The sequence below is a fragment of the Schistocerca serialis genome, chromosome 6 (genome assembly GCF_023864345.2).
Source record: "Schistocerca serialis cubense isolate TAMUIC-IGC-003099 chromosome 6, iqSchSeri2.2, whole genome shotgun sequence".
NCBI classification, from domain to species: domain Eukaryota; kingdom Metazoa; phylum Arthropoda; class Insecta; order Orthoptera; family Acrididae; genus Schistocerca; species Schistocerca serialis.
In genome coordinates this window covers 687,313,919-687,326,785 of record NC_064643.1, presented here as the reverse complement: position 1 = coordinate 687,326,785, position 12,867 = coordinate 687,313,919, and positions in this window count along the sequence as shown.

The window sequence follows — 12,867 nt, the reverse complement described above, 5'->3', positions numbered from 1 at the left end:
AGCAATACAGATAGCCGTACCGTAGGTGCAACCACAACGGAGGGATATCTGTTGAGAGGCCAGACAAATGTGTCGTTCCTGGAGAGGGGCAGCAGCCTTTACAGTAATTGCAGGGGCAACAGTCTGGATGATTGACTGATCTGGCCTTGTAACACTAACTAAATGGCCTTGCTGGGCTGGTGCTGCGAACGGCTGAAAGCAAGGGGAAACTACGGCCGTAATTTTTCCTGAGGGCATGCAGCTTTACTGTATTGTTAAATGATGATGGCGTCCTCTTAGGTAAAATATTCCGGAGGTGAAATAGTCCCCCATTCGGATCTCCGGGCGGGGAGGAGAAAGAAAACTGGCTTTCTACGGATTGGAGCGTGGAATGTCAGATCCCATAATAGGGCAGGTAGGTTAGAAAATTTAAAAAGGGAAATAGATAGGTTAAAGTTAGATATAGTGGGAATCAGCGAATTTCGGTGACAGGGGGACAAGACTTTTGATCAGGTGAATACAGGGTTATAAATACAAAATCAAATAGAAGTAATGCATGAGTAGGTTTAGTGCGGGTAAGCTACTACAAACCGCATATTGAACGCCTTATTGAGGCCATGATAGACACGAAGCCCACGCCTACTACAGTAGAACAAGTTTATATGCCAACTAGCTCTGCAGATGACGAAGAAATTGAAGAAATGTATGATGAGATAACAGAAATTCTTCACATAGTGAAGGGGGACGAAAATTTATTAGTCATGGGTGACTGGAGTTCGATAGTAGGAAAAGGAAGGGAAGAAAACATAGTAGGTAAATATGGATTAGGGGGAAGAAATGAAAGAGGCAGTCGCCTGGTAGAACTTTTCGCTGAGCATAACTTAATCATAGATAACACTTGGTTCAAGAATCATAAAAGAAGGTTGTATACATGGAAGAAACCTGAAGATACTGACAGATTTCCGATTATATAACGGTAAGACAGAGATTTAGGAACCAGGTTTTAAATTGTAAGACATTTCCAGGGGCAGATTTGGACTCTGAACACAATCTACCGGTTATGAACTGAAGATTAAAACTGAAGAAACTGCAAAAAGGTGCCAATTTAAGGAGATGGGACCTCTGGTTTAGTCAACCAGAGGTTGTACAGAGTTTCAGGGAGAGCATATGGGAACGATTGACAGGAATGGGGAAAAGAAATACAGTAGAAGAAGAATGGGTAGCTTTGAGGGATGAAGTAGCGAAGGCAGCAGAGGATCAAGTAGGTAAAAAGACGAGGGCTAATAGAAATCCTTGAATAACAGAAGAAATATTGAATTTAAATGATGAAAGGAGAAAATATAAAAATGTAGTAAATGTAGCAGGCAAAAAGGAATACAAACGTCTAAAAAATGGGATCGACAGGAAGTGCAAAATGGCTAAGCAGGGATGGCTAGAGGACAAATGTAAGGATGTAGAGACTTATCTCACTTGGGGTAAAATAGATACTGCCTACAGGAAAATTAAAGAGACCTTTAGAGAGAAGGGAACCACTTGTATGAATATCAAGAGCTCAGATGGAAACCCAGTTCTAAGCAAAGAAGGGAAAGCAGAAAGGTGGAAGGAGTATATAGAGGGCCTACACGAGGGCGGTGTACTTGAGGGCAATATTATGGAAATGGAAGAGGATGTAGATGAAGATGAAATGGGAGATATGATACTGCGTGAAGAGTTTGACAGAGCACTGAAAGACCTAAGTCGAAACAAGGCCCCAGGAGTAGACAACGTTCCATTAGAACAACTGACAGCCTTCGGAGAGCCAGTCATGACAAAACTCTACCATCTGGTGACCAAGATGTATGAGACAGGCGAAATACCCTCAGAATTAAAGAAGAATATAATAATTCCAATCCCAAAGAAAGCAGGTGTTGACAGATGTGAAAATTAGCGAACTATCAGTTTAATAAGCCACGGCTGCAAAATACTAACGCCAATTCTTTACAGACGAATAGAAAAACTGGTAGAAGCTGACCTCGGGGAAGATCAGTTTGGATTACGTAGAAATGTTGGAACACGGGAGGCAATACTGACCCAACAGCTTATCTTAGAAGCTATATTAAGAAAAGGCAAACCTACGTTTCTAGACTTTGTAGACTTAGAGAAAGCTTTTGACAATGTTGACTGGAATACTCTCATTCAAATTGTGAAGGTGGAAGGGGTAAATACAGGGAGCGAAAGGGTATTTACAATTTTTACCGAAACCAGATGGCAGGATAAGAGTCGAGGGACATGAAAGGGAAGCAGTGGTTGGGAAGGGCGTGAGACAGGGTTGTAGCCTCTCACCGATGTTATTCAATCTGTATATTGAGCAAGCAGCGAAGGAAACAAAAGAAACATTCGGAGTAGGTGTTAAAGTCCCTGAAGAAGAAATAAAAACTTTAAGGTTTGCCGGTGACATTGTAATTCTGTCAGAGACAGCAAAGGACTTGGAAGAGCAGTTGAACGGAATGGATAGTGTCTTGAAAGAAGGATATAAGATCAACATCAACAAAAGAAAGACGAGGATAATGGAATGTAGTCGAGTTAACTCTCGTGATGCTGAGAGAATTAGATTAGGAGTTTTGCTGTTTGGGGAGCAAAATAACTGATGATGGTCGAAGTAGAGAGGATATAAAATGTAGACTGGCAATGGCAAGGAAAGCGTTTCTGAAGAAGAGAAATTTGTTAACATCGAGTATTGATTTATGTGTCAGGAAGTCGTTTCTGACAGTATTTGTATGGAATGTAGCCATGTATGTAAGTGAAACATGGACGATAAATAGTTTAGACAAAAACAGAATAGAAGCTTTCGAAATGTGGTACTACAGAAGAATGCTGAGGATTAGATGGGTAGATCACATAACTAATGTGGAGGTATTGAATAGAATTGGGGTGAAGAGGAGTTTGTGGTACAACTTGACTAGAAGAAGGGATCGGTTGGTTGTACATGTTCTGAGGCATCATGGGATCACCAATTTAGTATTGGAGGGCAGCGTGGAGGATAAAAATCGTAGGGGGAGACCAAGAGATGAATACACTAAGCAGATGCAGAAGGATGCAGTATGCATTACGTACTGGGAGATGAAGAAGCTTGCACAGGATAGAGTAGCATGGAGTGCTGCATCAAACCCGTCTCAGGATTGAAGATCACAACAACAACAACAACAAAATCATCCTGTAAGTTGGTAAGCGTGCTACAAACATCGTGCAGAATGCCCTGTAGGTGGCAGCATAGTGCAGATGCACACATACCGTCGCAGTATCAGTATAAAGATGGCCGCCTCACTTGCGACTTGCACTAGGGAAGAACATCGTTCAGTTATTCCGTTTTTGCGTAGTGAAAGTGTGAAACCTACTGAAATTCGTCGACGAATGAGGATTCAGTACGGTGATGCATGTTTGTCACAGCAGCAAGTCTACGAATGGAGTAGGAAGTTCGCAAATGGTGTGACTTCAGTGGAAGATGCTCCTCGTCCACGTCAGGTACAACGAGTTGTGACATTGCAGAAGTTGAAGCCATAGTGAAGAAAAATCTCCGAATGTCACTGAATGACATTGCAGCATCTTTACAGATTACTTCAAATTACTCTGAGCGCTATGGGACTTAACAGCTGTGGTCATCAGTCCCCTTGAACTTAGAACTACTTAAACCTAACTAACCTAAGGACATCACACACATCCATGCCCGAGGCAGGACTCGAACCTGCGACCGTAGCAGTCGCGCGGCTCTGGACTGAGCGCCTAGAACACAGATTAGTCATGGGTCAGAACACCACATTGTGTATGATGTGTTCCAGTTTCACAAAGTGTCTGTATGATGGGTGCCACGGCAGCTGACTTCTGAAATAAGAGATCGACGTGTTGATGCTTGTGAAGGACTTCTTCGGCGCTTTGAACGAGAAGGTGATGGCTTCGTTGCAAGAATCGTTGCTGGGGACGAAGCCTGGGTTCACTTCCACCAGTCACTTCCTCGTCCACCACACTCACCAGACCTTGCCCCAAGCGATTTCCATATGTTTGGACCACTCAAAGACGCAATGGGAGGAGAGAAGTTCCGTTCTGATGAAGAGGTAAGGCACGCAGTTCATGAGTGGTTCCGCGGACTACCAAAAGAATTTTTTTCCAAAGGGGTTTATTCACTTTGTAAGAACTGCAGGGCTTGCATTGACGTGGGGGAGATTATGTTGAAAAGTGATACAGCTTTGTACCACTTCTGCACAATAAATAATATTTTAAGAAAAATATTTAAGGTTTATATTTGACTCACCCTCGTTTACTCCCGTACAGGTCAGACGTACTTGAAGGTCGCTTTCCCCGTATCGGCAGATAAATACGATACTACGTTGCCTATGTTGTTCTGGTTACGATGCATGTTCAAAGGAACTTTGCGTCGTAATCAGAAGAACACAGGCACTGCAATATCGGATTCCAATTAACTGCATGGTTTAAAGAAAACCTGCTATGGTAATGGTGGGCACTGAAGTATATTCCTAACTGAAGGAGAAAGTGAAACTTCCTGGCAGATTAAAACAGTGTGCCGGACCGAGACTCGAACTCGGGACCTTTTCCTTTCGCCGTCATGTGCTCTACCAACTGAGCTACCCAAGCACGACTCACGCTCTGTCCTCACCGGCATGTGCTCTACCATCTGAGCTACCCAAGCACGACTCACGCCCCGTCCTCACTGTGAGGACGGGGCGTCAGTCGTTATTGGGTACCTCAGTTGGTAGAGCACATGACGGCGAAAGGGAAAGGTCCCGAGTTCGAGTCTCGGTCCGGCACACTGTTTTAATCTGCCAGGAAGTTTCATATCAGCGCACATTCCGCTGCAGAGTGGAAATCTCATTCTGGAAACATCCCCCAGGCTGTGGCTAAGCCATGTCTCCGCAATATCCTTTCTTTCAGGAGTGCTAGTTCTGCAAGGTTCGCAGGAGAGCTTCTGTAAAGCTTGGAAGGTAGGAGAAGAGGTACTGGCAGAAGTAAAACTGTGAGTACGGGGCATGAGTCGTGCTTGGGTAGCTCAGTTGGTAGAGTACTTGCCCGCAAAAGGCAAAGGTCCCGAGTTCGAGTCTCGGTCCAGCACACAGTTTTAATCTGGCAAGAAGTTTCATATCAGCGCACACTCCGCTGCAGAGTGAAAATCTCATTCTGAAAGAGAAAGTACTTGGCACTGGGACCGGTGTAGGAGTACGCCGCTATCGTGTGGGGAAACGCCGCTGCACATTAAAGCCCGCGGGCTAGCTCGGCACTTACCATCAGACTTCCCGTCGAGCGAACTGCGTCATACGACTGTAATCGCGCCTGTTCAAGAGTTATTCAGGCACATTATACGCCTGTTTTAACCCGTCAGGGTAGCCAATAGCGCTAACACGCTGCTTCCTGGACTCAGGTGGGGGCGCCAGCCCCGGATCGATTCCGCCCGGCGACAGCCGGTGTACCGGCCAACATGGATTTAGTTTTTAGATGGTTTTCCACATCCTACTAGGTGAATACCGGGCTGGTCCCCACGTCCTGCCTCAGTTACAAGACTCGCAGCCATTTGAAACACTTTCACAATATTTCACGCTTTACACTAGACCCAGACAGCTGGGGTACACTACTTCCATCCTGGGGGGTATGGGATGACGGCAGGAAAGGCATCCAGCCACCCCCTAAAATTAACTATGCCATATCCGTACTTAACCCTGCCGACCCCGCGCACAATGCGGGATAAAGGCAGTAGCAAAAGAAAGAAAGATTATTCGCCGGGAATCGGAAAATCACTAGTTGGGCGAACTCGAAGAAGAGGTGCGCTGGTGAACGATCACAAAATGGTAGGGATCTGGCGCCTGACCGCGCAACAACAGGAAGCATTGACGAGCAGGAGGAGGAGATTAGTGTTTAACGTCCCGTCGACAACGAGGTCATTAGAGACGGAGCGGAAGCTCGGGTGGGGGAAGGATGGGGAAGGAAATCGGCCGTGCCCTTTCGAGGGAACCATCCCGGCATTTGCCTGAAGCGATTTAGGGAAATCACGGAAAACCTAAATCAGGATGGCCGGAGACGGGATTGAACCGTCGTCCTCCCGAATGCGAGTCCATTGTGCTAACCACTGCGCCACCACGCTCGGTAGCCACAGCACGTACGGTGCAGCGCCACTAGGGACACACTCAACTTCGCTAGAAGACGAAGCAGCAAGTCTCGTGAAAGTCGCGAGTGGTCTGCCAGTCTGTGCCAGGTGGTGGTGCTGTCAGACAACGAGAGCCTGTCGCTGTGGAAGTTAAAAATGAGTCCATCTGATAGATGTTTTTGGCAAGTGTCGACATGTGGAAAAAGGCAATACGAATAATTCTTTGAAATTTGTGATACTCTCTTCTTCGACTAATAATTTTATAATGACACTGAAAGTGAGTTTCAAATTAAAATATCTCTGATTTGGCAATAATTCTGATGCTCCGCCTACATAAGACAATGCAGCGTGCCACGTAGTGCATTAGAACTTACGACTTTTAGAGGGAGCGATGTTACTTTTCAGCTAACTGCCGAATAATTATTTCAATTAATAAATTGGAACACTGGATTTCCCTTTCGAAAGGAGCCAGGTCGCCTTTGCTTATATTGTACACTCCTGGAAATTGAAATAAGAACACCGTGAATTCATTGTCCCAGGAAGGGGAAACTTTATTGACACATTCCTGGGGTCAGATACATCACATGATCACACTGACAGAACCACAGGCACATAGACACAGGCAACAGAGCATGCACAATGTCGGCACTAGTACAGTGTATATCCACCTTTCGCAGCAATGCAGGCTGCTATTATCCCATGGAGACGATCGTAGAGGTGCTGGATGTAGTCCTGTGGAACGGCTTGCCATGCCATTTCCACCTGGCGCCTCAGTTGGACAAGCGTTCGTGCTGGACGTGCACACCGCGTGAGACGACGCTTCATCCAGTCCCAAACATGCTCAATGGGGGACAGATCCGGAGATCTTGCTGGCCAGGGTAGTTGACTTACACCTTCTAGAGCACGTTGGGCGGCACGGGATACATGCGGACGTGCATTGTCCTGTTGGAACAGCAAGTTCCCTTGCCGGTCTAGGAATGGTAGAACGATGGGTTCGATGACGGTTTGGATGTACCGTGCACTATTCAGTGTCCCCTCGACGATCACCAGTGGTGTACGGCCAGTGTAGGAGATCGCTCCCCACACCATGATGCTGGGTGTTGGCCCTGTGTGCCTCGGTCGTATGCAGTCCTGATTGTGGCGCTCACCTGCACGGCGCCAAACACGCATACGACCATCATTGGCACCAAGGCAGAAGCGACTCTCATCGCTGAAGACGACACGTCTCCATTCGTCCCTCCATTCACGCCAGTCGCGACACCACTGGAGGCGGGCTGCACGATGTTGGGGCGTGAGCGGAAGACGGCCTAACGGTGTGCGGGACCGTAGCCCAGCTTCATGAAGACGGTTGCGAATGGTCCTCGCCGATACCCCAGGAGCAACAGTGTCCCTAATTTGCTGGGAAGTGGTGGTGCGGTCCCCTACGGCACTGCGTAGGATCCTACGGTCTTGGCGTGCATCCGTGCGTCGCTGCGGTCCGGTCCCAGGTCGACGGGCACGTGCACCTTCCGCCGACCACTGGCGACAACATCGATGTACTGTGGAGACCTCACGCCCCACGTGTGGAGCAATTCGGCGGTACGTCCACCCGGCCTCCCGCATGCCCACTATACGCCCTTGCTCAAAGTCCGTCAACTGCACATACGGTTGACGTCCACGCTGTCGCGGCATGCTACCAGTGTTAAAGACTGCGATGGAGCTCCGTATGCCACGGCAAACTGGCTGACACTGACGGCGGCGGTGCACAAATGCTGCGCAGCTAGCGCCATTCGACGGCCAACACCGCGGTTCCTGGTGTGTCCGCTGTGCCGTGCGTCTGATCATTGCTTGTACAGCCCTCTCACAGTGTCCGGAGCAAGTATGGTGGGTCTGACACACCGGTGTCAATGTGTTCTTTTTTCCATTTCCAGGAGTGTAGAAGGGCTAAGTTGCCGGCCGCGGTGGCCGAGTGGTTCTGGGCGCTTCAGTCCGGAACCGCGCGACTCCTGCGGTCGCAGGTTCGAATCCTGCCTCAGTTATGGATGTGTGTGATGTCCTTAGGTTAGTTAGCTTTAAGTAGTTCTAAGTTCTAGGGGACTGATGACCTCAGATGTTAAGTCCCATAGTGCTCAGGGCCAATTTTTAAGCTAATCTAGAAAGTAAGGTTACAGAAATTTTTTTAAGTACAAAAAATTTATTTATTTTAATAAAATTTACATGCATTGTAGTACAAGTCTTGCATTATTTTTTCCACGTACTCACCATTTACCTCAATATATTTTGTCATCCGACGGATGAGTTTTCTGATTCCTGTGTCATAGACGTCTCCTGCTGCCTTTTTCAGCCAGCTCTTCACTTCGATTTTCACCTCGTCGTCGTTGGAAAAGTATTTACCACGAAGCTGTTCCTTCAATTTAGTGAACAGATGATAGTCACTAGGTGTGACATCGGGGCTGTGAAAGGGAGGGCTTAAAAGCAACCCAACCAAACGAACTCAACTATTCTTGTGTTGCTTGAGCGGTGTGTGGACGTGCGTCGTCATGTAGGAGACTGACTCGCACTGTCAGCATCCGACGACGTTTGTTTTGTATGGCTGTGCGAAGTCACTTCATGGCCTCACAATAACTTGTCGCATTTATTGTTTCATCCATTTCCACAAAATCAACGAGGAGAACCCCTTTTCTTGCCCAAAACATGATTTTCATCGCTGATTGTCGTTTGCCCTCCGGAGTATGGTGATAAGCACAAGTTACATCTCCTGTCAGTATAGATATGAGAAAAACCTCGCCTTCAGTCTCAAAGCGGTTAAGGAATCCGCGAGCGGCACTGACTCTGTTCATCTTATGTGTTTCGTTAACCATCTTGGGCGCCCATCGCTCACACAATTTGCGATAATTCACTCAATCAGTTATTATTTCGTGAACAAAAGTTAGAGGAATGTTTGGACAAACTGCATGCAGGTCGTCAATTGTCGAACGGCGATCAGAGAGATGATGATCTTCAGTTTTCTGCACCACATCATCAGTCACAACAGTCGATCTTCAGCTTCTGTCTTCATTGTGAATTACCGCCCTTCCAAAATTGAAATTCCGTACCCATTTCGTACTGCCTTGATATTACGTCATCTCCATAAGCTGAAACAATTTTGCGATGCATCGCAGAGGCGTTCATGCCTTTAGCACTTACGTAGTGAATTTCAGAGCGCACTTCACACTTGGCGGGAGAAGAAATCAGGATGCTAATTTTTAACAGTCATCACAACTTTAATCGATGACCTACTGATTGTTGGGAATGCTTGTTGCTTTCGCCGTGACCCACTTCCATCAGCCGCCTCGGTTGCATAAGAAACTCCAGTGTCTGAGAACCATTTAGAGATAGAATCTTTATTACACCTCATAGCTAGGACCAATAAGCTCCAAGGCACAGACTACTTAGATAAAGAATTTTAAGATTGTATCTGTTCACTTGTTGCTGTGGGAAGTGACGCGACTTTGGAGAAAAACATCTTCCCAACTCCACAAAAACTAAAAAAAAATCCAGTAATTGGCGGTTTCCTTTTTTTTCCAGAGATGCAGGTTTCATAACTCTTGACCTGGTTCGACATGAGTTTGTGCTGTCATGTGGGAGGAGAGATTTAGCGCCTCTAGTGCCCTTTGATTGGCTCTAGACAGCATGAAGGCAGTGTCGTTCGTGCACTTTGTGGAAAGACGGATATTTTTTCCGGAAAGCTGCCAGGCACTCAGGTGCGGAACTTTGGCTGGCAAGGAGACTTCTGGTTGATGCTCTGGCATGTGTGGTTGGTACTTGGGACCAGTCCTGATACTAACTTCAGTTGCGTGTAGTTTGGACTGGGGAGCCTATGGTGAAGTTCTTACTGAATCGACAGTGTGACTTAAAACGTCTCGGTCTACTCGTTTGCCAAGGGCACACTTATTCATTTTTCGTTTACCAGTCTTGACGTTTGGTATCCCTGTGCCCTCTGTCGTATAAGTGAGCCAAATTGGTCCTTGGTACGACCAGCGAACGGGTGTGTCACACACTGAAATCTGCCGTGATTTCAGGGCTCTGGTAGAGAGTAAATTGTGATCCGTCTGCCTGATCGCTAGACCGTGAGATTTTGCATTTCTTTCGTGGCCGCAATCGAATCACAAGTGCCGCCTCACGTCTCGCCTCCGCCGCACACATCACGCCAACTGCAAGTTACATCGCCACACGAAGTAAACAGGGTAACGTGCTGCCACTACGGCCCTTGTCAGGGTGTACAGATCTCAATCGCCACTTTCTCCCAACAGTACCTATGTAAAAGTCTGTAGATTTGAACAATCAAAGTCTGCTCAGCGTCAGATAAATTCACATCGCGTTATCCACATTTTTAGTACCAGAGTACATGACTCACTTCTGCCACCCAGGATCCTTGTCCATTGTGGTCTTAAACCACCAGTTACTTGTTCACAGTATTCAATCATAACTTGTTTAGCATAATTTATGTCTGTCTTTGTTCTGGGAAAAATGTTGGTAAAATAAATTTTGCATACATTCTAAATCATGTTTTATAACTCCCCCAAAAGTAGTAACCTTTCAACCTCCGCTCCAAACGACTAGATTTACACTGAGTGACAGAAACAGTTAAGCATCCAGAAAATATGGCCGGTTATTAATGTGCCTGCGTAGACGCACGTGTCATCGGCCGTTATATAAATGATTAAAGTTGCAATTCTCTGTGACAGGTTGAACGGCTACCAAAGTGCATTAGTGGTGTGACCAGACGTGGTAGGGTATACATGGGGCGTGAACGGCGTCAGATGTTGAATCGCCACCGATGAGAACAAGGAAATGGCGCGTCCCGTATGAGACAGCGGTGTCAGCTCGTGGTAGAGTTTGAAAGTAACTTCATTCTGAGACTCCATTTGGCCAACTGATCGAATCGTGATATATACAGATTTGTTGGGCTTCATGACGTGATAACGGCGCGATGTTGGACTGTTTGGGAACTTGAGGGCAGCCACACTCGTGGTCAAGCTTCTGGACGACCAGGACTGGGCACTGCAAGGGAGGATCATCGTACTGTAACACTGCACAGCACATCGTGACGTCTTCACTTCTACACCTGCCATCTAAGAACTAGTAACGGACTCCCTCCAAAATAGTGCGTCACCCCGCGCCATCGATAACAGACTAACAGCAGTCCAACTAGCGAATTACCGTCCCATGTGTAGGCCACCGATAACACCACAACACAGACGGCTGTATTTGGACTTGTGGCATGATCAGGATGCAAGGACCTCTGATTAATGGCGTCGCATTGTGTTCAGCAAAGAATCGCCGTTTTGCGCTACGCTCGATGATCGTCACTCCTGGCATCATGATGTGCAGAGCCATTGGATACGACTTCGTGTCACAGCTGGTAGTGATTAAGTGAACTCTGACAGGACAACTGTTCGTCATGGATATTCTGACCCTCGTGTGATATCTCGAAAGCGATGGTATCACGGTGTCGCTTTTCTACAGGACAACGTTCATCCACACATAGCATGTGCCTCAATGAACTGATGCATCATATACTGAACAGTCAAGGAAACTGGTACACCTGGCTAACATCGCGTAGGGCTCCGTGAGCATGCAGAAGTGACACTACACAAAGTAGCAGCCATCCACTAATGCCTGAAGTAGTGCTGCAGGGAATTGGCATCATGCTTCCTGCAGGGCTGTCCATAAATCCGTAAGAGTACGAGGGGGTGGAGATATGAACAGCACGTTGCAAGGCATCGCAGATATGCTCAATCATGTTCATGTGTGGGGAGTTTGGTGGGCATCGGAAGTGTTTCTGAAGACAATCTGTGGCAATTATGGACGTGAGGAGTGTCGCGCTGTCCTGCTGGAATTGCCCAAGTCAGTCGGAATGCACAATGCAATGAATGGATGCAGGTGATCAGATAGGACGCTTACGTCCGTGTCACCTGTCAGAGTCGTATCTAAACATATCAGACATCCCATATCATTCCTCCAACTGCAGACACCCCACATTATCACAGAGTCTGCACCAACTTGAACAGTCACCTACTGAGATGCAGGGTCCATCGATTCATTAGGTTGTCCCCATAACCGTACACGTCCATCCGCTCGATACAATATGAAACGGAACTCTTCCGACCAGGCAACATGTTTCCAGTGATCAATAGTCCGATGTCGGCGTTGATGGGCCCAGGCGAAGTGTCGTGCAGTCACCAAGGATACACGAGTGGGTCTGCGGCTCCAAAATCTCAAATCGATATTTCGTCGAATGGTTCGCACCCTGACGCTTGTTGATGGTCCGGCATTGAAATCTGCAGCAATTTGAGGAATGGTTGCACGTCGGTCACAGTGAACGATTCTCTTCAGTTTTCGTTGATCCCGTACTTGCAGCAGCTTTCTTCGGCTGCAGCGATGTCGGAGATTTGATGTTTTTCTGCATTCCTGATATTCGTGGTACTCTCGTAAAATGGTGGTTCGCGAAAATCCGCTACATCGGAGATCCTGCATCCCATCGCTCGTACGCTGACTGTAACACCACGTTAAAACTCACTTAAATCTATATAACCTGTCATAGTAGTAATAGTAACCGATCTAACACCTGCGCCAGATACTTGTAGTCTTACATGGGTGTTGCCGACCGCAGCGCCGTATTCTGCCTGTTTACATATCTCTGTATTTGAATACGGATGCTTATACTAGTTTCTTGGCGCGTTAGTGTATTTGGCTACTTATATGCCCAGCAAGATCGCCAGATCTGTCTCAGATGCAAC